At 45.0% G+C, this 26,324-nt stretch overlaps 1 protein-coding gene across 16 annotated transcripts in view; it reads right to left on the reverse strand.

Annotated features, from left to right (window-relative positions):
- The window catches only part of CACNA1A (calcium voltage-gated channel subunit alpha1 A), a 284,022-nt gene that overhangs the window by 219,683 nt on the left and 38,015 nt on the right, over positions 1 to 26,324 (reverse strand). Inside the window, exon 1 of one of the 16 annotated variants that reach the window (XM_032835860.1) lies at positions 8,325 to 8,335. The exons of the other annotated variants lie outside the window; for them this stretch is intronic. The gene's annotated coding sequence lies outside the window, so the exon portion shown is untranslated. Of the gene's footprint in view, positions 1 to 8,324; positions 8,336 to 26,324 lie in introns of those variants that run through there. 16 annotated transcript variants of the gene reach the window in all.

Below are 26,324 nucleotides of genomic sequence, written 5' to 3' on the forward strand. Positions count from 1 at the left end.
GTAGCCCTTAAGAGATGTCCACATCCTGATTTCCAAAACCTGAAAACGTAATCTTATTTGGAGAAAGTGATCTCTGCAGATGTGATCAAGTCAAAGGATTTTAGAGATGAGCTTATGCTGGATTATCCGGGTGGGCCCTAAATCCGAGGACAAGTGTCCTTATTATAAGAGACCCAGAGAAAGAGAAGACAGACACAGAGGAGACAGCACATGGAGACAGAGACAGAGGTTGGCGTGAAGCCTCCATAAGCTGAGGAATCCCAAAGGTTGCCAGAAACACCAGAAGCTGAGAGAGAGAGAGGCAAGGAACAGATTCTCCCCAGAGCTCATGGAGGGTTTATGGCCCTGCTGACTCCCAAATGGTGAGAGAATAACTTTTCGTTGCTTTAAGTGACCTAGTTTATAGTAAATACAGCAGTTCCAGCAAACCAGCATGGGGACCATCGCTATGAAAGTTTTGGAAGTGGGTGGAATGATTTTGGACCATGGACCCAGAGAGGGCCAAGGCCTTAGGAAGGAGTCCTGGGAAGGGCTGACATTTAAAGGCAGAGCAGAGAAGCAGAAGCCTCTAGCGCAGGCTGAGAAGGCACCATCAAGGAGGTAGGAGGAAAATGTTGTGGGTGATGCCACAAGAAGCCCCAGGGATGGGGGATCTGGTGTCAAATGCTACCAAACATAAAGCCAGATAAGGACTGAAAATACCGCCCTCGTTCTGCCACACATATGATAATGGCATTAAAGTCACAGCTTTTCAAATGAACCATTCTTTTTTGATGGTAAAATATGCATCACATAAAACTGACCATCTGAACCATTTTTAAGTGCAGTGGATATCTTCACACTCTTGTGCTACCAACCCCACCATCCTTCTCTAGAACTCTTCCATCCCCCTAAACAGAAACTCATCCCCACTGAACATGGACTCCCATCTCCCTCCCACAGCCCCTGGCACCTGCCATTCTAGTTTCTGTCTCAATGGATTTGACTCCTCTAGGGACCTCCTATAAAGTGGGATCATACAGTATTAGTCCTTCTATGACTCACTTATTTTACTTAGCATAATATTCTCAAGGTTTTATTTATTTATTTATTTATTTATTTATTTATTTGAGAGAGACAGATCACAAGTAGGCAGAGAGGCAGGCAGCGGCAGGGGGCGGAGACACAGGCTCCCCGCCGAACGGAGAGCCTGATGCAGGGCTCGATCCCAGGACCCTAAGATCATGACCTGAGCTGAAGGCAGAGGCTTTAACCCACTGAGCCACCCAGGCGCCCCAGAATTTCTTTCCTTTTGAAGACTGAATAATATCCCACCATATGATTGTACCATTTCTGTTTATCCGCTCATCTGTCAGTGGACCGTTGGGCTGCCTTCTACCTTTCGGTTATTGTGAACAACTCTTCTATGAACATGGGTATACGAAACTCTTTGAGTCCCTGTTTTCAACTCTTTGGGGTATATTCTCCATCCCAAAGTGGGATGCTGGCGCATATGCTAATTTTATGTTTCATATTTTGAAGAATTGCCATACTGCTTTCCCCAGTGACTAGAGAGTCCTTCGCTTTTTAGAAGTGCATATTAAAATATTTACAGGTGAGATCATGTGATGTCTGATGTTTGCTTTAACAGAACCCTGGGTTATGTTAGAGCAAATTAAAGGTTTGTTTTAATTTGCAAAGTAAGGCTATGTTAAAAGTTTAAATACAGTATCATAAGATGAGCCATGAGTGGATAAGAACCAAATAACTAAAGACGGATATGGTAGGCTATCATTCTAGTCTCTCTTCTTTTGTATTTGAACTTTTCCAAAAGGAAAAATACTCTTGTCAACTACTTGAATTATTCTTGATTCGTGTTGCAACGGGAACATCACACTTAATTATGGAAACAAAAGTACTCAAGCTTACTATATTCTCAGGCAATTACAAATTATATTCAGCATCTAACCCCTCTGTAAGTCAGGAGCTTGATTAAATGCTTACTTATATATTCATGTGTATCCTGAGACATTAGCAAAGGGAAATTTAATCAAACGAACCACATCTGCTTAGGGAAACCCCGTCTTGGTTTTTCTGGATTGAGAGCTGAGCTAGGTCCCCTCAACTTGAAAAAAAAATAAGTTCTGTCACATCTGGAGATAAAGTCACAGACAACAGAGCCAAACATGCTACTTCATTTGCAACACTCAAGAAAAATGGTCCACTCCTTTGATTATTCATCCTTGCAACAAATGTTGCATGCAACAAATGTTTACTGAGCATCTCTTCTATATCAGGCCCTCTGCCAGGCAGCAAGGAGACCTACAGCCATGAATAGAACAAATATGAAATTCATGTTCTACGGCAGAGAAACCCGAAAAAAAAAAAAAAGAGTGAACTTGGGTAGATCTAGCAAATGTCAGGTAGAGATCGTCTTTAGAAGAAAAATTGGAGCAGAGAGGGTGTCAGACAGAAGAGGAGGGGAGTTATTTCAGAAAGAGAGCTCTGAGAAGGTGGCATTTAAGCTGAGACCCTTGGAAAGAGAAGAACAGAGGTGCAGACATCAGGAGAGGGGGGCCAGGCTGAGGGAACCCCAGCAGCAAAGGTCTGTGGTGGTGGTGACTGGAGCAGATGGGAGTGGAGGGGGACAAGAATGAACTAAGGGAGGTGACGGGGCCAACAGGGCTGTCATCCCATGTTGGACATTTACTGTTTTAAAATACAGGTTTGGGGCACCGGGGTGGCTCAGTGGGTTAAGCCTCTACCTTCGGCTCAGGTCATGATCCCGGGGTCCTGGGATCGAGCCCCGTATCAGGCTCTCTGCTCAGCAGGGAGCCTGCTTCCCTTCCTTTCTCTCTGCCTGCCTCTCTGCCTACTTGTGATCTCTCTCTGTCAAATAAATAAATAAATAAAAATCTTTATTAAAAAATAAATAAAATACAGGTTTTAGGTGAAACATGCAACCCTTGATCTCAGGGTTGTGAGTTCAAGCCCCACCTTGGGTGTGGAGCCTACTTAAAAATAAATAGATTAATTAAATAAAAATGCCCCACTAGGGCGTCTGGGTGGCTCAGTCAGTTAAACAAAGTGTCTGCTTTTGGCTCAGGTCATGGTGCCAGGTTCATGGGATTGAGCCCTGGTTTCTCCCTTCCCCTCTGCAGCTCTACAACCCCCAACCCCTGCGCTCTCTCGTGCACACACACACTCTCTCTCTCAAATAAATAAACAAAATCTTTTTTAAAAAATGCTCTCACTGTATTTCATATGTACCCTCTTTAAAGCATCTGACTTTTAAAAAATAAGAATAAAATATAAGTTGTATTGCTATTCAGATATGGTGAGGCCAACTGATCAGGAGGGGACTGCCATCGGATAGAGAGCTCATTCTCCTCACAGATGCCAAGAGAAGGGGGGACGCCATGTTGCCATGTCACTCAGGGCCACAGAGGGAAGCACCAGGTTGCTCAGAGGGGAAAAGAGCAAAGGCAAAATGTGGGCAAGAGCCTCTATTGGGGTTTCCTCAGGAAAGAAGAGACAGAGTGGGGTAAACAGTCTTAGGACTGGCCAGTTCGAATAACTTCAGGGCTCTGGGACGTGAGGCTGCCCCTGGTTGTCTGGCACCTGGCCCTGGGGTGATCAGGGCTGGTGGATCGTGGCCCTGAGTGTAAGAGCCCCACAGAGGAGGTGGGGGGGTGCAGGCTCTGGATTGGTGGGTTTGTATTTGAAACACAAGCTCACTGGTGAGACTTTTACTCTTTCAAATGATCAGCCATCCCTGCGACTGATGGTCAAAGTTCCCGAAACACACAGCTTATACTTTTAACTCACCTGAGAGACTTTTCCTCCCATAAAGTCACAGCACGTCCCTTAAAATGTTTTGAGTTCTGGGACCCCAAGGTCCTGCCTAACCTATTCACTGCTCCTGCCCCAGCAACCAAGAAAAGTCAAAATAGGACCACGTTGCCTCAAAAAGGGAACAGAGCGAGTTTCAGAAAAGTGCAGAATGTGAACCATCTTTATAAAAGAGAGACAGAACACGTGAAAATTTAAAAACAGTTGCTGGGATTTTTTAAAAGAAGAAGCAAAGGATAAACCACAGACCAAATACAAACAATGTCATACGAGGGAACGAGAGGGATGGGGTCCAGGGACAGAATGGGAGAAACCCAGTCCTCACATCTGGTTAGAATCACAGCAGCAGGGGCGCCTGCGTGGCTCAGTGGGTTACGTAAGCCTCTGCCTTCAACTCAGGTCATGATCCCAGGGTCCCGGGATCCAGCCCCGCATCGGGCTCTCTGCTCAGCGGAGAGCCTGCTTCCTCCTCTCTCTCTCTCTCTCTGCCTACTTGTGATCTCTCTGTCAAATAAATAAATAAAATCTTAAAAAAAAAAAAAAAAGAATCACAGCAGCATTACTTGCCTGGGCAACATGGACTTACTCCTTTTATTTTCTTCTGTTTGGACCAGTGACTGAAAAAGAGAGCAGGAAGCACACACACAACAACAACAGAGAATGTGGTAAGAGTTAAGCTTGGCGACAACATGAATGGGAGCACACGCATGCCTACAGGGTTACACAAAAATATGTGCATATATCTGCGATGTCCTTCCATGGCTGTTGAGCCTTTTCTGTTACTGAGATGACAACAGCTAAATAATCTCACGTCCCATATGGCACCCCGACTGTCACCAAGTTAACATGCTTCATGTTAAGGAGGGCTTGTGATGAAAAAGAAGAGCTTCTAAATTATGAGAAGGTAGGTGTGTCATGGGTGTGGCCGGCACTGGACAGCCTGAACCTGACCACTTCAGCGCACGCAGGTCTGACTTTCTACTGCCAGCCCCCCAATTAGCGGGGGATTGGGGGAGGCTCTTTCTGGCCACCGCGGTGTGCACACAGCAGGCTAGGATGCTGGGAGATGAACGTTCCTGGGAGCAGCCTTCAACCCATGACTGATAGAAGTTGGTGAATAAATACCCCAGCTCCCTTGGTCCTAGATTTTGCGTCGCTCTGAAAATGTGCTCTCTGCCGCCCACTAGAGGTCCCCACTGGTAACTGAGTATCAGTTGCTCCTGGTGATTTGCTAATGGCAAACCCATTACTGGTTCTTCCCTTCTCTGCTCCTCTGCCAGTGTGTCCTGGGATCTACCCCCAAAGCAGTGGAATCTCTGCTTCCAGGTCTGCTTCTGGGGGGACCCAAACTAAGACAACGGAGTTGGACAGAGTCTGTTACCTCTTTCAAAATTTTTGGGCCAAAGGAAGTTCCTTCCCTCTCCCTTCCTTCCTATTTTCCTTCCTCCTACCCTCTCTTCTTTCTTTCCTTCCTTCCTCTCCTCCTCCTTATTCCCCTTCTCCTCTCTCTCTCTCTCTCTCTCTTCCTATTTCTTTCTACAACAAATATTTAAGGGGCTTGTAGGATAAAAGTTAAATATAAATCAGGAACCCCTGATAAAATGTGCTGCCCAGACCCATTATATAATACAAAACTCCCAGAACTGGGGCACCTGGGTGACTCAGTTGGTTAAGCATCTGGCTCTTGGTTTTGGCTCAGGTCATGATCTCAGGTTGTGAGGTCGAGCCCCACATTGGGCTTCCACTCTGTGTGGGGTCTGCTTGAGATTCTTTCCTCCTCCCTCTATTCCTCCCCCCAACCTCTGCTCATGCTCTCTCACTCTCTAAAATAAAGAACATCTTTTTTTTTTTTTAAAGATTTTATTTATTTTTTCGTCAGAGAGAGAGAGAGAGAGAGAGAGCGCGCACACAAGCTGACAGAGTGGCAGGCAGAGGCAGAGAGAGAAGCAGGCTCCCCACAGAGCAAGGAGCCCAATGCGGGACTCGATCCCAGGACCCTGGGATCATGACCTGAGCCAAAGGCAGCAGCTTAACTGACTGAGCCACCCAGGCGTCCCCAAGAAAGAACATCTTAAAAAAGAAAAATCTCAGAACTACTTGTCAAAAGGCTTGAAGTCGCTCTCTTTACAATGTAGCCACAAGCCTCATGTGGCCACTCGAGCACTTGACCGATTCACGTCAAGACATAAGTATAAGAATACGTACCAGATTTCGAAGACTTAATACAAGAAACAAAATTCAAAATACCTCATTAATAAGGTTTATATTCCACACAGGTGGAAATGATGACATTTTCAATATGCTAGGTTAAATAAAATATATTAAAACTAACTGTATATGTCTCTTTTTACCTCTTCTAATGTGGTTACTTGAACATTTAAAGTTACACTTGTGACTGCTGTTGTTTTTCTGTTGAAGAGTGTCCACCTGGGTGACTACCCAGCTCTGCACTTCCATGACTTTCCCCACCATGAAGATGGCTTCCTCGCTCAGGAATGACACAGCAACAGTAATAATACCCTTCCTCCATACATTACGAGAACTATCACTTATTGTCTCTGAGCTTCAGTTTCCTTTTCTGCAAAATGGGTATGAGAGCAGGATGCATGCTGGGGAATTACGGAAGGAGTAAATGACACCGCTATGGGTTGAACCAGGCACAGGGGAGTAAAAAAATGAGTTTTGGCTTCCTTGATGATATTTACTGCAAGTCGGGTGAAATTTCATCTCATGTCCAAAGGAGGCATCCAGCGCTCCAAAAATAAGGAAGGCAAACAGAGGGAAGGACCCATCAGAGACACAGACAAATAAAGGTAGCAACAAAGAGATCTCAACAACACTCATCCAAAGAGAATATAAGTTCCGTCTCAGAATTACGTGCAGAGAGAAACATGAATGCATTTATGTTCAGGTTGCTCAGACGCATGTGGTCCGACAGAGAGACCATCCGGGTTCACTTGACAGAACATTAAAACTCTCTTCTATGTCTTTTTTATTCATTCCCCTGGCATTGCCTGTGTCTTTTGTCTCAGAAAATGCTTTCATTCCATGCTGACAGAAATCACTTACTCTCCTACCTGAGACGCTCGCTCAAGAATGTGTCAAGAAGTGTCATGAGCTCCCAAATCAAGAAAAAACCCAAGTCATCATAAGAAAGAGATTTACTTGGGCTCACAGATGTGTTATAAGACAGCATGATGTGTGATTGAACTGTGTGGCTTTGGGCAAGTTGCTCAATCTCTCTGGCTTCAGCGTTCATTTGTAAAACAGGGAAATTACACTTAATTGGTGGTTGTGAGAATTAAATGAGATAATCCACACAGCATGTCAGACGGACTCAGACCCTGGGTCTTGGTGCTGTTAACTCTCCCTGCCTCCAACCTAGACTCATGTTTGTACCAAAGAGATTCCTGTCCTTTCAGATAAACGTAAACCTTTTCTTTAAACTTTATATAATTTGCTTTAAAGTGTTTTTCAGGTGTCCTTGGGTGGCTCAGCAGTTAAGCAGCTGCCTTTGGCTCAGGTCATGATCCTGGGGTCCCCGCATCAGGCTCCCGGCTCGGTGGGTAGCCTGCTTCTCCCCCTGCCTGCTGTTCCCGCTGCTTGTGTTCTCACTCTCTCTGTCAAATAAATAAATAAAATATTTTTTAAAATTAAAAAAAAAACAAAATATTTTTCCAAAAGTAAAGTAATTTCCATGGTTAAAAAAATATTTTAAGCCATTGTCCTATGACTACCCCAATATAAACCCCAGGGGTATTCTGTTGTATTTCTGCCTGGTGTTCCCCCCGCCCCCGCACCCCGGCACTGTGTTTTTATTTCATAGACAGAGATCATTATAGCATAAAGATGTTTTATATATAATAGTTCCTCATCATCTGAGTATTCATTACATGGTTCATTATCCAGATATCCACACAGCTATGAGCTTAGGGAAGCAAAAGTCATCCTAACATAAACACGTTCACTAATGAACCAATAACTTCACAATTATCCATTCCAGAGACTAGCACAAACACCGCTTTGGAACCCATCGGATCGATGTGTTTGCCAATGTTTATCTCAGACTGTTGATGGTTGTCTGAAATCCAGTGATATAACTTGAAATGATGTGAATTGATTGCAACATGAAAACTGGAAATCTTTGCAAAAGACAGCAAGATTTCATGAAGTCAATGCAAGTGATGTGGGAAAGCCACTTGCAATGTAGAGGGTCCCACTGCCAAAGGAGAAACCTGTGAAGCAGGTTAACAACCGCAAAGCAGAAAATAAGTGGATGACAGTGAGGAACGCTTCAAACGAGAATGAACTAATGAGTACATGATTTTAAAGGCCCTCTGGGGAAACTGAGGAAGACCTTGCACAGTGTGCAAAAATTACTCCCTGCATGATCACATGACAAAAATCAAAGATGAGCTGAAAGATGGTCTATTGTCCAACCACACGATTTCAACAGGAAATGATGCACATGTAAAAATGTGTTGACTGTTGACTCTCATTCTTTGTTAATTCAAGGAATGAGAGCAGGGGTACCTGGGTGGCTCAGTCGGTTAAGTGTCTGACTCTTGGTTTCAGTTCAGGTCATGATCTCAGGGTCCTAGGTTGGAGCCCCGCATTGGGCTCCATGCTCAGTGTGCAGTCTGCTGGAGATGCTCTCTCTCCCTTTGCCCCTTCCCCCTCTTTAAAATAAATAAGTAAATTTAAAAAAAAAAAAAGAATGAGAGCAAATTTGCAATTATTGTTTATGCTTTGTTCAACACGATTGAAAGACAAACTTATGTTTACGAAGTTTGGATTCATTTTACAGGACAAAGTCCTACCTGGATTCTGAGTTTCAGTGGGTTCATTCGGAGCAGCTCCTCCTAGTCCTAAGTATTGTGGAACAGAGAAGGTTTCCTCTACCACCTTCTCACTTGGCATCATATTATAACCATCCTTTAAAAGGCCACATCTACTCACTTATTTCCCTTTGGCAAACTTTTAATAATGTTTCCAACTAGATGCTTTTAAAAATAATAGGGCAGGGGTACCTTGGTGGCTTAGTCGTTAAGCAACTGCCTTTAGCTAGGGTCATGATCCCAGGACCCTGGGATTGAGCCCTTCACTGGGCTCCCTGCTCGGCAGAGGAGTCTGCCTCTCCCCCTCCCCCGGCTCACACGCTCTCTCTCTCTCACTCACTCTCTCTCTTTCAAATAAATGAATAAAATCTTTAAAAATAAATAAATAAAATCAAAAAGTAGTAGGGCAATGAGTAACACCGTGTCTTGGTGTTTTGAAGGCAAAGATACCGTCCTCTTGTCCGGCGTGTGGAATTACTGGGTCAAATGTAGAATTGTTGCATATGCAAGATCCTTGATACATATTTGCAAGTATCTTTCCAGAGTGAACATACAAATGTGCTCTGCCTCATCTATTAAATATTTGTTGAGGGACTACTGTATGCCTGGAGCTGTTCTGGGCACCCGGGACACAGCCCAGAGCCACATGGTCTCAAATTCCTGCCCTCACTGAGCTGATACTCTAACTGGGGAAAAGGGCCAATAAAGAAAGAATTACTTAATATGGCAGATGTAGCATAGAAACTTGAAGTCAGGCACGGGAACCAAAGTACGGTGGGGTACAGACAGGATGACCAAGGAAAGTCCTCAGTCAGGTAACACTCAACCAGAAACTTGAAGGAAGTGAAGAAAGGAGCTATCAAAAGTCTGTGGAGAAGCACTCCAGGCTGAGGGAACAGCACGTTCCCTCAGGAATGTGCTCAGTGTGTACAGATAAGTAGGCGAGAGCAGACCATGCCGAGCCTGCGGATTGCACTGAGAACTTTGGCTTTTATTCTGAGTAAGCTGGTGCTGAGAAGAGGAGAACTGACTCCAGTATTCAAAGTCTCTCCCTGACTGCCTGAGCAGAGACAAGAAAAGAGAAGCTGGGAGACCAGAGAAGAGGCAATTGCCTTGGTCCAGGTGAGACACGATGGGAGCCATGACCAGGTGAGTGCTGTGGAGAGTTATTTCTGCTTATAATTTAAAGGCAGAGCAAACAGGTGTTGTTTATGGATTGGACATGGGGTGGCAGCGAAGGGCAGGAGTCAAGGACGCCTTAGGGATTTTGACACAGCCTAAGGACAGAGCTGCCATCAGCTGAGATGGAGGAGACCAAGGGAGGGGTAGTGTGGGAAGGGAGAGCGATCCACATTACCACGTCCCTCTTGAATTACAGAATCACCCCACAGCAGCATTCATAAAGAATGAAAATGCAAACATCTATTAATAATTATTTGCAAATGCTGCACATTAGGTAGTTTAGATAAACCCTGCTCTCTGGGAATTTTGCCAGAAAAATCCCGAACTAAGCTTCTACAGCTATCAAAGCCAATAAAATGCCATCAGGGAGAATATGGAGAAAGGTGAAGTCTCTGCCTTGTGAGAGAATCTATTTAATCTAACATTATCATTCCTTCATCTACCCTTCTATAAGCCCGAGGATCATGTGAACATAAAGATAAACATAAGGAAACTGAAGGATTGGAGTCCAGAAAAAAAAGTAATTGCGGGAATAGGGTATTTGACAATTTCAGGAGAGATAGCCTGAGGACTCCTCAGTCTACCAGAAGATTAAATGTAACCACCTCCCCCCCACAGGCAGCCCCCCTCTTCTCCCTCTTTGCCCCCTGCCCTCTGCCAACACTGGATTAGGGTCCTCATCCCTACTTTCACTGTTGTTCGTGGAATGGTTCGCCATATTGTAGCTTGTTTACTTACTCATTTAACAACGAATTATGAAGCGTCTGCTACGTTCCAGACACTGTAACAGACACCTGAGAAAGTGTTTCAGAGACAGCTGGTTGCCTACCCACTATCCACTGGTGCCTTCTTCTCTAGCTTTCAGAACTACATTTCCGGGGTTCCTCTACAGGGAGGTATGGCCATGTGAACAATGCTGGCCAGTGAAACATAAGGGCAGTGGTCTCAAATGACCTTTGTCCTTTGACCTTCTTCTTGCCTGAAAGGCAGATGTGATGTCTGGGGCTGCAGCAGCCATTTTGAGACTGATAATGGGGGGGGGGGGTCCTTGGGCCACATTTTATTTTATATACAGCCAAATAAAATTCTTGACTGCTACATGGAAATGGTCTGAACAAGCTGTCTTTCTTTACCTGTTTCTTCACACAAGACTGCTCGAGTACAAAAACCAGTTTTATTTAGCTTTGTAAGCCCTCAAGAAAAGTCAGATGAATTAACAAATGAATGAAGTAGCTCTACTTTCACAACTGAAAACCAGTGGGCCAGATTCAGGGTCCCCACAAAATGCATAGCGGGGACCATCTGAGACCCCACCACCACCACCACGGGTTTCCACAATGAACTCCTACAGCCTTGGAAAACCTCCTCAGCGGAATGGGAGTAATCACAGTATCTACTGGGGGCTTTTTGTGAGGATCAAGTTACTGACTGCAGCTAAAGGATCCAGAATGATACCTGGCCTGTTCTAGGAACTGTTTACATTGCTATCATGTCCTGACTTCCTGAGCTAAAGCAGATCCCATCCCCCCACACCGTGGCTAATCTGCTCCTGTACCTCCTTGGTCTCCTTCAGAGCGCTCCTCACTACTATCTGTTGCTTGTTTATTCAATGAGCATCTCCTCCTGAGAACGTGGTTCTCCATCTGCCCCCTCTATCCCTGCCAGACCCATTCTCTACCCTTCTCTCCTCTGAACATCACCCAGTTCCCAGGCTCCCTGGATTCCTGTTGCTGTCAATGGGAGGCACCTGCCGGAACCCAGAGCAGGGAGGAGAAGCGGGGGTGGGTACTTCTTCCCCATTCCCTCTCTGCTTTGGTGTCACATCTCTGGTGAGTGGCGGCGTCCCTCCACCATGATGGTTCCTTCCAAGCAGCTCCTCCTCCATCATCTGCCATGATGGCTCCTACCAGGCAGCTCCTCGTCCATCATTCTAGCTCTCCCTGGCTCTGGTGCTGCCTTTGCTTCAATTCAAGGGTGGTGAAGTCTCTCTGCTACTGCCAGCTCTCAAGTGGCCCCAACCCTTGTGGGCTCCCTTACCTCTGCCCACACTTCTTCAAGCCACTCCCTCCCTCGAACCTCTTCATATCAACTGTGGGGTAGGGGGTGAATTCTGTCTCCTCTTTGGAACTTAACCTCCCACCTGGTGGTTAAACTCCCCGTGGGCACAAAACACACATCTGCTATACTCACCAGTGCAGCAGACCCAGCACACAGCGCAGTGTGGAGAAGGTGTTTAATAAACATTGGTGGAGGGGCGCCTGGGTGGCTCAGTGGGTTATATATAGCCTCTGCCTTCAGCTCAGGTCTTGATCGCAGCATCCTGGGTTGGAGCCCTGCATGAGGCTCTCTGCTCAGCAGGGATCCTGCTTCCCGCCCCCACTCTCTGCCTGCCTCTCTGCCTACTTGTGATCTGTCAAATTAAAAAATTTTTTAATAAATAAATAAATATTGGTGGAATAACTAATGTCAGTTCCCATTAAAAAAAAATCAGAATTCTAAAATAATAAGGCACCACTATTTTTGTCCATTAAATCAACAAAAATAGTTTAAAACATAATACTAGATTCAGGTTAGTGTGCATTGAAATGGGGACTCAGGCATTGCTGGTGAATGTGCAAATTGGCACAACCCTTAGGAGAAGTCATTTAGCCATATGTATCAGAAATCTTTAAAAATGGGTCTCATTTTTTTTAACCCAATAAAATACTTCTGGCAATCTATACAAAGGAAATAATCCAAGGAAAGAAAAAGGTATATGAAGATTTTATGGTATCATTTTTGTATAATGTTTAAATATGTCCAACAATAGGGAAATTAAGTAGGTTCTAGAGGGGAAAAAATATTATATGGCCATTAAAAGGATAGTATGAAAATGTGATGCATAATCCGATTTATTTTAGTAAAAGTTCCTTCCCTGGTTGGATCATGCAGTGAGAATCAAATACACCATGCTGGGTGCCTATCAGTAAACATGACTAACAAGATCCCTGCCCTCAGGGGGCTGACTTTCTAAAGAGAAGAAAAACACAAACAGGATGAATAAGTAAAATGTATAGTATGTCCGATGGTGGCAATTGCTCAGGACAAAGGTAAAACAGCCAGCTCATATGTGAAGTTCAAAGCAAGCACAACTGACCTCTGCTTATGAATGAACTGGGGAGCTTCCATGCAGTGGGATATTACACAGCAGTGGAAAAGCCCTAACTTCCGACCCACACACGGACTCTCGAAAAACCAATCCCTGACAATACAAACCAGCAGTTGCCTCAGGGGTGGGGATACTGGCCTGGGATGGGGCATGAGGGAATGTTCCAGGTGTGGTGGTGTAGGGGTGGGCGGGGAGGATGGAAGTGTTCCTTATCTCGAACCAACTGTGGTTCCACAGCTATCCACAGAGCCAAAAATCTACTGAGGCATAGAGTTAATATTTGTGAACTCGGCTGTGTGGTAGCCCAGATTAAAAAATAAAAAAGGACAGGGGCACCTACCTGGGTGGCTTAGTTGGCTGAGCCAGATCATTTGATTTCAGCTCTTTATTTTGGCTGAATTCATGGTCTCAGGGTCGTGAGATCAAGCCCTGCCTCAGGCTCCACACTTAGCTCAGAGTCAGCTTGGGACTCTCTGACTCTCCCTCTGCCCCTCCCCCCGCTCATGCTCACAAGTGCGCTCTCTTTCTCTCTCTCAAATAAATAAATAGGGACATCTGGTTGGCTCAGTCAGTTACAAGTCTGCCTTCAGCTCAGGTTATGATCCCAGGGTCCTGGGATGGAGTCTTGCATCAGGCTCCTTGTTCAGCAGGGAGCCTGTTTCTCCCCATGCCTCCCACTCTCCCTCTAACAAATAAATACATAAAATCTTGAAAAATAATAAACAAATGGGGTGCCTGGGTGGCTCAGTCATTAAGCATCTGCCTTTGGCTCGGGTCAGGATCCCAGGGTCCTGGGATCGAGCCCCGCACTGGGCTCCCTGCTCGGTGGGAAGCCTGTTTTCCCCTCCCCCACTCTCCCTGCTTGTGTTCCTCCTCTCGCTGTGTATCTCTCTGTTAAATAAATAAATAAAATTTTAAAAAAATAACAAATAAATAAATAATATTTTAAAGACATAAATAAATAAATAAAATTTAAAAGTACCAGGGGAAAAGAAAGAAGGGGGAACTGGGCTGGTAAGAGTTGGTGTCGGTGGTATAATTGCAGCTTTGCCAGGGTGGGTGGGGTCAGGGAAGGGACCAAACACCTGAAGGAGGTGAAGGGAGGAGCCAAGCAGATGGCAGGAATGAGCCAGAGGAATGAGAAAGCCCTAAAAGGAATGTTAATAATTAGGTGTTAATAGCCGTACATTGATTAGTACATATATTTTAGGTCCTGCTCTGGGTGAGGGGTGCGTTAAAAGGAAAAACTAAAAAAGAAAGAAAAAAGAAAAACTGAACAGAGAGCCCTTATCTTTTTATTAATCAAATAATCACATCAACAAAAGCTAAATGATGATGTTGACAAGGACCATGAAAGCAAGGTGCGGGATGCAATAAAACAGGGGTGAAAGGAGAGAGACTGAGACAGATGGCAGAGAAAGAGAATGGGGAGAGAGACAGAGGCAGAGACAGAGAGAGATGTCAATAAGGTGAATTATATTTGGGGTTTTCTGAAGGCTCTTTTCCACAGCTGAATAATAACAGTAATAGCCTAGTAATTAGTATACAGCAGCTCAGTCTCTCTCTTGCCTGGGGCTGGCAGAGAAAATAACCACTTGTTCTGGAGAAGGGACCAAGGACTTAAGGAGACATTTGAAAGAAAAATTAGCCTAGAAGTCATGCATTGGAGAAAAACAGTCTGAAGATTCTGGCAAAATACAGATACCCTGGGGTCAGGAAGAAGGTGGGGTGTAAGAAAGAGAAGAAAGAAAGAAAGAAAGAAAGAAAGAAAGAAAGGGAAAGAAAGGAAGGAAATGAAGGAAGGAAGGAGAGAAAAAGAAAGAATGAAAAAAGGAAGAAAGAGAGAGAAAGAGGAAGGGAGGAAGGAAGGAAGAGGGAAGAAGAGAAAGAAAGGAAGGAAAGAAAATGAAAGAAAGAAAGGAAGAAGAAAGGGAAAGAAAGAAGGAGGGAGGGAGGGAGAGGGAAGGAGAAAGAAAGGAAAGAAAGAAAGAAAGAAAGAAAAAGAAAAAGAAAGAAAGAAAGAAAGAAAGAAAGAAAGAAAGAAAGAAAGAAAGTAAGTTCTTTCCTATGTAGGTATTCTTTTTTCAAGATTTTATTTATTTATTTGACACAGAGAGAGAGACAGCAAGAGAGGGAACACAAACAGGGGCAGTGGGAGAGGGAGAAGCAGGCTTCCTGCTGAGCAGGGAGCCAGATGTGGGGCTTGATCCTAGGACCCTGGGGTCATGACCTGAGCTGGAGGCAGATGCTTAATGACTGAGCCCCCCAAGGCGCCCCTCCCGTGTAGGTGTTGATGTTCACCAGGATCTTGGTAAAATGAACTGGAAAGACTTGACTCTACAACTCGGTCTTCCCAGATGATGTTCCTGGTCCTTCACAACCAAAGCCACACCCTCTCACATGTGTGTTTTCTTTCAGTTACCGTAAATCATGGAGATGGATTTTGTTTATCCAACTACCCTGTCTTTCTGGTGCTATTTGTGACACAGACAATGATACAGATCTGCCCCGTCCTACCTCTTCTTCCTCCTAGGCATATGGCAAGGAGACATGCCTTAGGTTTCCCTGCAGTTGCTTGGGGCTCTGGAACTGCATTCTGGTCAAGGACGTGTGAGCCACTTATAAGCCTGACCCATAAAAAATATCTGGTCCCAGGGCACCTGGGTGGCTCAGTTGGCTAAGCATCTGACTCTTGATTTAGGCTCAGGTCAGGATCTTAGGGTCTTGAGATCAAGCCCCAGGTGGGGCTCCTCATTGAGCATGGAGCCTGCTTGGGATTCTCTCTTTCCTTCTCCCCCTCTGCCCTTACCTGCTCATGCACTCTCTCTCTGTCTTTAAAAAAAAAAAAAAAAAGACTGGTCCCCCTGTTCTTCTGTTCTTTCTTTCCTTAACCCAGCCAAATTCAAAAGCACCATAAGACAAAAGGACCCTGGATGCCCAAGTCACCACCTGGAAGAAAGCCTGCCAGGGGAACCATCCATCTTGGACAGCTGAATGAGCAAGGACACTTTCACGGTGTTCAATCATGGAGCATTCAAGGCATATTTGTTAAAACAGCTAGCATTACTTATCCTATCTAATACACCACCACCTTGGATAGCAAAGTGAGCAAGAAGGAAACTTGCACTGTGTTCAAGCCCTGAGTGTTCAGGATTGATTATCTGTTACAGCAGCTAGCATTGCTCATCCTGTTGAACACACCCTTTCAGTAATGGTGTGTGTAGCCAACACGTTTTGAGGAGAGTTGACATTTTCTCCAATTCTGCTATAAAACCTTTACTTTCCTGCCCTTGAGGAAAAAGTCCCACCTTCCTTTGGGACTCAGACCACCCATGTAGCATCTCCATCAATTCCTGGACAACCCCATCTCTTGTCCCTCCCCCCAGGTCCCCTGCAAACTGTTTCTTGCCTCCGTGCCCTTGTTTTACGCTAACCCCCACCTGGAATGTCAAGGAGATGTGGCAAATGATGTCTGTGTTTTGGTCTACATGGACAGAAGTACTGTCTGCTGCTGTGGGACAGACTGAAAAGCTATTGGAAGTATCACACCCATGACTTTGGCCTTGGTGATACTGCTTTCTAGCCACTAGACAAACCAAGCATGGAAGTTTTTAAGACAACCCAGTTCCTGAAGCAGAGAACTGGGATTTATTTTTTACTCCTCCCTCTCCCTCTTCCCACTATTTGATTGGTTACCAGGATGTACTGATTCTATACTCAAAGACCTCCCAAATCCATCCACTTCTCCCCATCACCACTGCTTCCTTCAAATTCCAGGCCACCATCATCTCAGGGTAAACTCCAGGTCCATGAATATGGCCCAGAGGCCCTGCACAATCTCGTCTTTGCCCCAACTCTTCCCTCTGCTCTTTCATGCTCTCCATTCTAGCTGACCCAGGTTCCTTTCAATTCTTTAAATGCACCATCTTCTTTCCCACCTCCAGACCTTTGTGACACTGTCCAAGTAGCCAAAAGACCTCTTCCCTCCTCTCTGCAATTAGAAGCCTTGCTCTTCATTGAGAGTCCTCCAGGTATTTGCCAGACTAGGATGCTGGTGAGCAGAGACCACACCTGTGCTGCTCACTCTTGTGTTTACAGGGTCTAGCATGGGGCAGGACACAGAGCAGGTGCTTGGGAAGATGTCACTGAGTAAATAATGGGATGGATGGATGAAGGACTTCTCTCTCAAGATGATGTGTGTGAATCTGTGGGTCCCAAGAAAACCAGTCCTTTCAACAACCCTACAACCATGGGGCCACATTCTGCTCATCTTTGTTTTCAAGGACCTTGCATTCTCTTGGGGAGGGGGAAGGTTGGTGAGCAATAATGGCAAGGGAGCAAGAACCATACAACACAGAGAAGACAACTCAACATGGGCTCGGGGGAGGGGAGGGGAGGTGACATTTGAACCCGAGACCGCCGACATTTGAAATTAAAATGAAACAGGTGAGAATGCCAATTCCATGCCAAAAATCAAAGCAAATGATCATCAGAGTGTGTTGACAGGCAGCGGTGGCTCGGGTTTAAAAATAGACCTGCCACCTATTTTGCATGTCCTGCCCCTGCTTCAGTAATCACTTTCCTGGGTGCCCGAGGAAATACAAACGGCCCTGAAACAGATGACAAGGGGCCCATTTTCACTCCTAATAAGAGAAAACAATTAAAACTGCACTGAGATGCCATTTTCCCTCTCCTGCAAGGGCAAAACCCCAAAAGTATGGCAATGGTAGGGGAGCAGGATGCTGTCAGATCGATTGCCTTCAGGTCACACCCAGGCCCCCAAGGACATACTCAAGGTTGAGATGGAAAAGGGAGCCTCAGTTTCTCCCTCTCCCTTAGCTACCCCTGCTCTCTCAACCGGGCAACACTGCCTCTCTAAGAATAAAGACACTCCTACCAAATGAATCTGGAAAGATCTCTGAGAACATACGGTTAGGTGGGGGAAAAAAGCAAAACACTGAGCTGCACGTGAAGTACGTGGTCTTTTATGTAAGAGAGGAGGGGAAATTAAAGAAGTGTATTTGCACACACTTCATGTGCTTGTATGAAGTAGCTCTGGAAAGACATGTAAGAAACCAAGAACGTTCAAGGCACAGGAGATGGAATGGCCCCACTTGGGGAGGGGTAGGACAGGTAAATGTATTAACTACTGAAACATTAGCAATTAATTGTGAATGGCTAGAGAGACTCATAGGTTCTCAGGAAATGCTTCTGTCACCTGGTAAATGACAGGGCATGTGCCTTGCAGTTTGCCACAGTCCCCACCATTCCCTAATGTCTGCCTGATATAGAGGCCTCATCTAAAGGGGGTATGCCTCTCAGTGCCAGCAGGCTGTTGCCACACCTGAATGTGGGTCCAAAGTGGCCAGATTCCCTCATTTTCCAAGAGGCATGGACAAGCCAGATTTTTCCATAAAATCTTCCAGATTTTAAAAGTTGGCAGAGGCTTCTTTTTTTTTTTTGGAAAGTGAAAACTGCAATCTGTACACAACCTCTGATCTAGAGAAATGCAGACTCTGTGCCTCCTTGGGAAATCTTCTGGAAACATTTTCTTGACTGAGTGGCAGTGTTTATGGTACTTTAAGAACCTTTAGGGCAACTATTTTATGTGTGGTATGAAAACAGAGATTCTAAGAGGTGATAACATATGCTGGAGAGAGGCCGCCATGTATAGTTGCTCAAGGCATGCACTGCACAAGTGCCCCTAGCCACAGAAGAAAGAGGAAGGCTGAAATACAGTCCACTGATGGAGACCTTCATGATAGATGGACTACGCTGGTATCCCTATCAAATTCAACATCACTAAAAGAGACAGCCAGATGTGACATGCCACCTGATGAGGCAACAGGAAATACCTAGCACTGTCAAAGACTCATTCTTGCAAAAATAAAACCAAACCACCAAAACTGAATCTGATCGATCCTCTAGTTCAGGGATCATCAAATTATGATTTCCCACACAAATCCAGTTCTCCACCTGATTTTACAAATAAAGTTTCATTGAGACTCAGCCACACCCACTTGTTTCCCTACTGTCTAGGGTCATTTTCCCAGCACAATGACAGAGTTGATAGCAAATCAATTGCAAAGACTAGAATATTTATTATCGAGACTTTCAGAGAAAAATTTCACCAACCCTTGTGCTAGATTGAGGCACTGGTTCACAGGAAATATGGAGGACAGAGGAGCACGTTAAACCAACACCATGGGGAATGCAATCAGCAAAACCCAAAGTTGGAATGGTCTTAGGACAAACAATCCAGTTCCTTCCATAAAAATGACAAGAAAACAAAAAGGTGGCAGAACTGGTGTAGATTCCCAGAGGCTTGCAAGACATACCACCCAACAGAGAAATGGGGATAATGAATGGGTATTTGACAATATTAAGGAATTAGTCATTTTTGGTAGATGTGAAAATGGCATTGTGCTAAATGCAGTGGTACTTAGTGTTAGATCCTGAAACAGCAAACAGGACATTAATGAAAAAACTGGTAAATTCTAAATAAAATCTGTGGTTTAATTAATAGTAATGTACCATGGTAATGGATCACACTAATGTAAGATAATGACATTAGTGGAAACTAGATGAGGGGCATCCAGGAATTCCCCATTACCTCGGCAATTTTTCTGTAAATCTAAAATTATTCCAAAACACAAAGATTATTTTGAAACAATGACATTGTCATTATAGTTTTTAATAGACTCTTTATCTCTTAGAGATAGAGGCTGTAAGTTTAACAGATGAATGATAGAATGTCTAGAATTTGCTTTAAAGTAATCCAGCAAAGTGCAGATCATAGGTGGGGGGTAAAGAGAAACCAGACTAAGCCACATGTTGACAATGATTTAAGTTGAGAAATGCATTCGTGGAGGTCGTTTTCACAATCCTCTCCAATTTGGTGTAAGTTTGAAGCTTTTCATGATAAAAAGATTTTTTGAAGATTACAAAGACTGGAGGGGCACCTGAGTGGCTCAGTCCATTAAGCATCTGCCTTCAACTCAGATCATGATCTCAGTGTTGTGGGATGGAGCCTAGCATCACACTCCCTGTCCAATGGGGATGCTGCTTCTCCCTCTTCCTCTGTCCCTCCCCTCCACTCGTGTTCTCTCTCTCCAATAAATAAGTAAAATCTTAAAAAAAAGAAAAAGAAAATTTAAGAGATTAGATCTACACGGCCTTAAAGATACTCTTTGGGGTAGACTGTATACTCCTGGAAGAAGGGGCACTTCATTTCACCTAAAGGCACCCTCCACTAGTCAGGTCACATGTCCTGAACTGCAGACTCCCCCAACTGCAATCCATCAGGATACCCAGGCCTTGGCACAGCTTTCCATGGAATGATGAGACAATGTGTGTGTCTGACCTCTGGGGCAGCTGAGTTCCCCTGAACTCTTAACTACCTCCATGTGACATTGTGGAATCTGCCTCAAGCCATGTTGCATGATCAGCAAAGAATGAAAGTCTCTTACAAGAGCCATGGGAAACTGCCTTTTTTCCACTGGGCATGAACAGGGAAGCAGATAGACCAATTACAATAGCAGCCATCCTAAGACCTTGGATCCTTGAGAAATTAAAACAACGCTAGATCAATCCCATTCTGAAGCCCATACCACCTCTGTCCTTCCGGTCATGAAAGATAATGCCTTCCTTTGCCATTCAATCTGCCTGAGTTCATTGTAACTTGCAGCCCAACACCCTACCCTGGTCTCCTCACATAAAGCCCTCTTCACAGAGGCCCATGTCTATCTGTTAATGCAAACCCATGCAGGTTTGCCAGTAAGGAGGGCCACGAGAACAACCGTGCATTTGAAAGCATCAAACTCTGAATCCCAGTGGAGATGATTCAAGTTTTTTCGGGCATTAGTCATAGGTCTAACCAGATTCAGAGCTCTCTTTCCCACCCTCTTTACTTAATCGAACCAGTTACTCGTCAAATCCCCCCTAACCCATCCCTTCCTCTCCATCCCACAACGGCTCCGTCCAGGCCTCCATCACGGCTTGCCTGCTCTGTCGCAGGATGCTTCCTCTTGACTCTCCTGCCTTCAGTATCATTTCCCTTCAGTCATCCCTCACATTGCCCTTTCCAACTCACAAAGAGGGCTCTTTCCAACTCATATAGCCGATCAAAAAAACTCCCTAGCTCAAAATTCTTCTATGACTCTCTTTCTCTATTTTGTTAAATTGTAACAAAATACACATCACAGGACATTTACCACCTTGACCATGTTTAAGTGTACAACTCTGTGGCAAGTGCATCCGTGTTGCTGAGCAATTGTCACCGCTGTGCAACTCCAGGATTCTTTTTCCTCTCCCCAAACTGACACTCTGGGGGTGCCTGTGTGGCTCAGTGGGTTGGGCCTCTGCCTTCAGCTTGGGTCATGATATCAAGGTCCTGGGATCAAGCCCCGCATCAGGCTCTTTTGCTCAACTAGGAGCCTGCTTCCCCCTTTTTCTCTGCCTGCCCCTGACTACTTGTGATCTCTCTCTCTCTCTGTCAAATAAATAAATAAATAAAAATCTTTAAAAAAAAAAACAAAAAACTGACACTCTGTCCCCATAAAACGCTAACTTCTCATCCCCCTCCCCTAGCACCTGGCCCCCACCATGTACTTTCTGCCTCTATGAATCCCACTCCTCTAGGGAGCTCACAGAAGTGGAATCCTATGGTATTTGCCCTTTTGTGACTGGTCTCTTTCAGTTGGTGTAATGTCCTCAAAGGTCACCTATGTTGCGGCTTGTGTCTGACTTTTCTTCCTTTTTAAGGCTGAATAACTACTCCATTGTATGTCTGTATTGTCTTTTGCTTACCCATCCACCCACTGACAAACACCTAGGTTTTTTCCACCTTTTGGCTCCTGCAGATAATGCTGCTATGAACATGGGGTACGCATACCTCTTCAGGACCCTGCTTTCCATTCTTTTGGATCTATACCCAGACGTGGAATTGCTGGATCATATGGCAATTATGTCCATGACTAACTTTTGCTTCTACATTAAAGTCCTCTGCTATAGGCCTCTGCCTCCCTCCCAGCATCCACACGGTTGCCAGAGGCTGCCCTCTGCCCATTGGGTAAAGTCAAAATCTCTGATTTGACTTCTGTCTACCAGATTCTTATCTTATCGCATCCTTGAACCACAAACTCTAGCCCAGAGATACTGGTTGCCTATTAGAACCCCCAAGAGAAGGGCAGCTTTTAAAATTGCTACCCTCAGAGAGACTGTTACACTTGGTCTTGGGTATGACCCTGGTGTTGGTGTCAGGTGGGCAGGCTGCTTGGAGAAGCACAGGTAGGTGTCTGTTTTCAACGACTTTCTGTTCCTCTAACACCCAAGTTACTCCATACCTCTAAGCCTTTGGGTACCAAGCTCCCTCCACCCTGGAATCTGGAAGCCATTTCCTTCCCCAACTGTTTGACCCACACCAGCCCACATGAAGAATCATACACTTCATAAATTCTTTTCTAATATTTTTCAAGAGAATCAACCAGTCCCTCATGGTGTCCCTGGGTATCCCCATCTTACCAGGGCTTCCTCCCCTCTCTAGAACATAAGCCCTTTGAAAAGAAGGATCGCATCTTATCTTTACTCCCCCCCAATATAGAACAGTTGCTGGCAACATGGAGCCCTTGGCCAAGAGTCATCTCATTAGCACACTTAAGACACTCTTAATCACTCAGAAATTCCAAGAGCTTCAGGAGCTGTCTAGGGGCTCAGGCAAAGCCCAGATATTTTTTTATTATAACACAAGCTAATGACCTCATTTCAGTACCTGAGGGCAGCCATTCCTGAAATCTGACCTTATTTCAAGCCCTGGATGCAGCCATTCCTGAAACAAACTTGTTAAATTACTTGTGTCAATACACACACACACACACCTTTTTGTTTTTGTTTACATTACTTGTGTCAATACACACACACACCCTTTTTTGTTTTTAACCTGAGTCTGTTTGCATTGTGTTTCTATCTCTCACAACTAAGAGAATGTTGACTGATCCCCCTGGGTTATCCCATCTATCTGGAATTCCACCACCGCCCCCACCATTTATTACCCTGACAAACTTCGGCTCATCACCCATACCCTGGCTCAATGCTTCCTCCACTGAGAAGGCTTCCCTGGTTCCACAGAGCCAACCCAGGAGCTCCCAACGCACCCTAATGTGCCTGCCTGCAGCGTTCATGTGACACTGTGGTGACTGTTGATCTCTGTCAGCCGCACTAGACTGTTCTTCCCAGGGAGGGAGCACTATGGCCTTTTCATGTTTGTGTTCCAAACACTGACCCCAGCAGCATCCAGCAAATAGCTGTTGGGTTAAATGAACGAGTAAGTGAATGATTAAATAGTAAAGTGTCGCCTTCCTCTGACAATGGTTTTATTTTTTAAAAGAAGGAAAACAAAAGACTCTGCCTCTAATGGATGGCAGCGACGCATGCATTCTCTCCTCTGATTAAATAGCAGGCAAGGTGTGTGGGAAGGGAACAGAGGGACCTCGGAGACAGGCAGATAAAGGAGTGGGTGGCGCTTGCCAGCACAGACCTTCCTTCCATCTTCTACTGTGTGGCCAGCCCCAGCCTCCAGTGCCCACCTGCCAGGCTAAACTCTTCTGGATCCCCGGAAATAATGAGAAATCATTTGTCCGAGAAGGGGGGCAGGGGAAATGGGATGGGGGAAAGGGAGGAAGATGTGTCCATCTCCTTCCAGCTGGCTCCAGCCTCCACTACTGCTCCCCGAGTGGGCCAAACGCATCTTCTAATTTAGTTCATTCTTCTCTTCCCAGACACTGGTAATGGACCCACACAGAACACTGTCAGCATTCAACCACCCTCCCTCCCTATGAGAAAGGAAAAGCGAGAAGGCATGCAAAACAGAGAAATGCACGACAGAAGAAAGGAAGGGAAAGTCTAAAGGAGGAATAACTCCAGCAATGGCTAGTAAATATAGCTCTTGCTGCACGTCAGGCACTCGGCTGAAAGCTTGACGTAGCATAACTCAATTGACCCTCCTCAAAATGTATGAGGCAGGTTGTAGCATTATCCCCATTTTACAGATGAAAAGGGTGAGGAAGAATATTGGAGAAGACAAAGAAGAGATTTTATTTTTGTTTGTCTTTTCATTCAAGGATTTATTTATTTATTTATTTATTTGAGAGAGGGAGAAAGAGAGAAGGAGGAGCAGAGGGAAAGAGAAAGAGAACCTCGAGCAGACTCCCCACTGAGCACATAGCCAGACACACTGTTCCAATCCAGGACCCTGGGATTATGACCTGAGTTGAAATTAAGAGTCGGATGCACAACCGACTGAGCCACCCAGGCACCCCAAAGCAGGAATTTTAAAAGACATACTCAAATGAAGGCATTGATGGATCCCAAGCCCTGAAACACAGATTAGCACATAGTAGGTGCTCATTAAACAATGTGGAATGAAGGTTGATAACAAATCTTAGCCCCCATCATAAAGACTCATCATCATCCCCTATTTTGTAGGAAAGACACATCTCAAAGCAATAGGGATGTAGGTTGCTAATTTTGCTTTTTACGCAAGTGGGCCCAGCCCCACCATTAATGGGAATTATCTTGGAGGTGAGGGGAGAAGTATGGGGGGTAAATTCAGTTTTTAAAACATTTTTTAAAACATTGAGTTCTTAAAAATAAGAACCCATTGATTTCACAGTAAAACATATTTTGGGGAGAAAGATAACACCTACAATACTTCCCACTGCCCTTAGTGTGAGACCACCACACACAGATTTTTAACAATTTTGGATGAAGTGACTGAGGCTGAGGCTTTTTTGGGGCTTTTTTGTTAAACTTGGCCTTGAAAGTTAAGAGGCTCTGGAAGTTTTACTCTGAAAAGGCGTAGGGGCATTGGCAGGATTGGCCTGGGGATATTGACTTGAAGTCATGTTTGCAGAGCAAAACTACTGCTTCTACTTGGTTGAATAGTTGTCAAATGTTGTGTAACAAATTACCCTAAAACTTCACAGCCAAAACCAAAAAACTTATGACGTCATAGTTTCTGGCAGGACTTAGTGGGTGCCTCTGTCTTAAGCTCTGTCATGAGACTGCTGTTGAGATGCTAGCATCCAGAGCTGTGGTCTCATCTGAGAGCTCAGCCGAGGAAGGGTCCAATTCCAAGCTCACTCACATGGTTGTTGGCAAGATTCAGCTCCTCCCAGGCTGTTGGCTGAAAGCCACTTCATCAAAGCCAGCAAGCAAGAAAGCACCAACCAGAGCAAGACAAAAGCCACAGGCTTCTTGTAGCCTAATTGGGAAGTGGAGCCTACCACTCTGCTGCATTCTAGTTGTTAGAAGTGAATTTTTAGGTCCAGTGTATAGTCAAGGGCATGGAGATCAGGAGGTGGGATCATTGGGACCATCTCAGAATCCCCCACAGTTGAATTGAGAGGCCACAGGCTTAATGGTCAATCCCACAGCCGGCCTGCCTGGGTTTGAATCCCAGCTCTGCCAACTCCAGCTATGTGACCTTGAGCAAGTCACTTAGACCCCTTGTACCTTAGTTTCCTCATCTAGAAAGTGGGCATGGTACTAGTACCTACTGAGCAAGGTTGTATAGGGATTAAAAGAGTTAATATAAGCAAGGCACTCAGACCAGTGTCTGGCACACAGTAAGCACCACGTAAATGCGGGCTATGGCTTTCACAAGTCACACATCAATAAAAATAGCAAGGTTTCCTAAAGATGTCTTATTCACACTTGCAACTCGGCAAATGGCAACTGTCTATGACAAAGAATAAGAAATCAATGGGGTTTCTGTTTATTGGAAGTTCAAGAATAGGTAAACCCAACCTATAGTGATAGGAAATTGGAATATAGTCTGGGCAGGAGCACTGAGGAACCTTGTGAAGGGCAGGACTGTTCCACATCTGGACGTGAGCAATGTTCACATAGTTGTACAGCTCGGAAAAAATTCATGGCACTATGAATTGAAAGCAGATACGTGCTACACATCTTGCCCAGTGCATCTTGTGCTTCAATTTTTAAAAACTTTTAACATGTTAAAAAATAATAATTCTAAAAAAGCGCCATGAGCTTAGCTGGTAGAGAGCCACTGTTGGAAGTGGAAGTGGATAAAGCCCCAGGATGAACCATGGCCCCAGGTCCTGGTGTCCCTGAGGAGGAAGGAGTTAGTACATCTTCGCCAGCTCCCTTTGCCATGACAACAGGAGGCCAGAGCACTTAGAGACACTGGCCTCAGCACTTTTTAATCTGAGAGCTTTGGAAAAAGGCTCTGAGTCGGGGGAGGAAGAGGAGAGCAGAGAAGAACTGGCTGGCAAGATGCTGGGGTGGTGGAAAAAAATGCTTCCAAG

Source organism: Lontra canadensis, unplaced genomic scaffold (assembly GCF_010015895.1).
Source record: "Lontra canadensis isolate GAN:19392208 unplaced genomic scaffold, GSC_riverotter_1.0 scaffold88, whole genome shotgun sequence".
NCBI lineage: Eukaryota > Metazoa > Chordata > Mammalia > Carnivora > Mustelidae > Lontra > Lontra canadensis.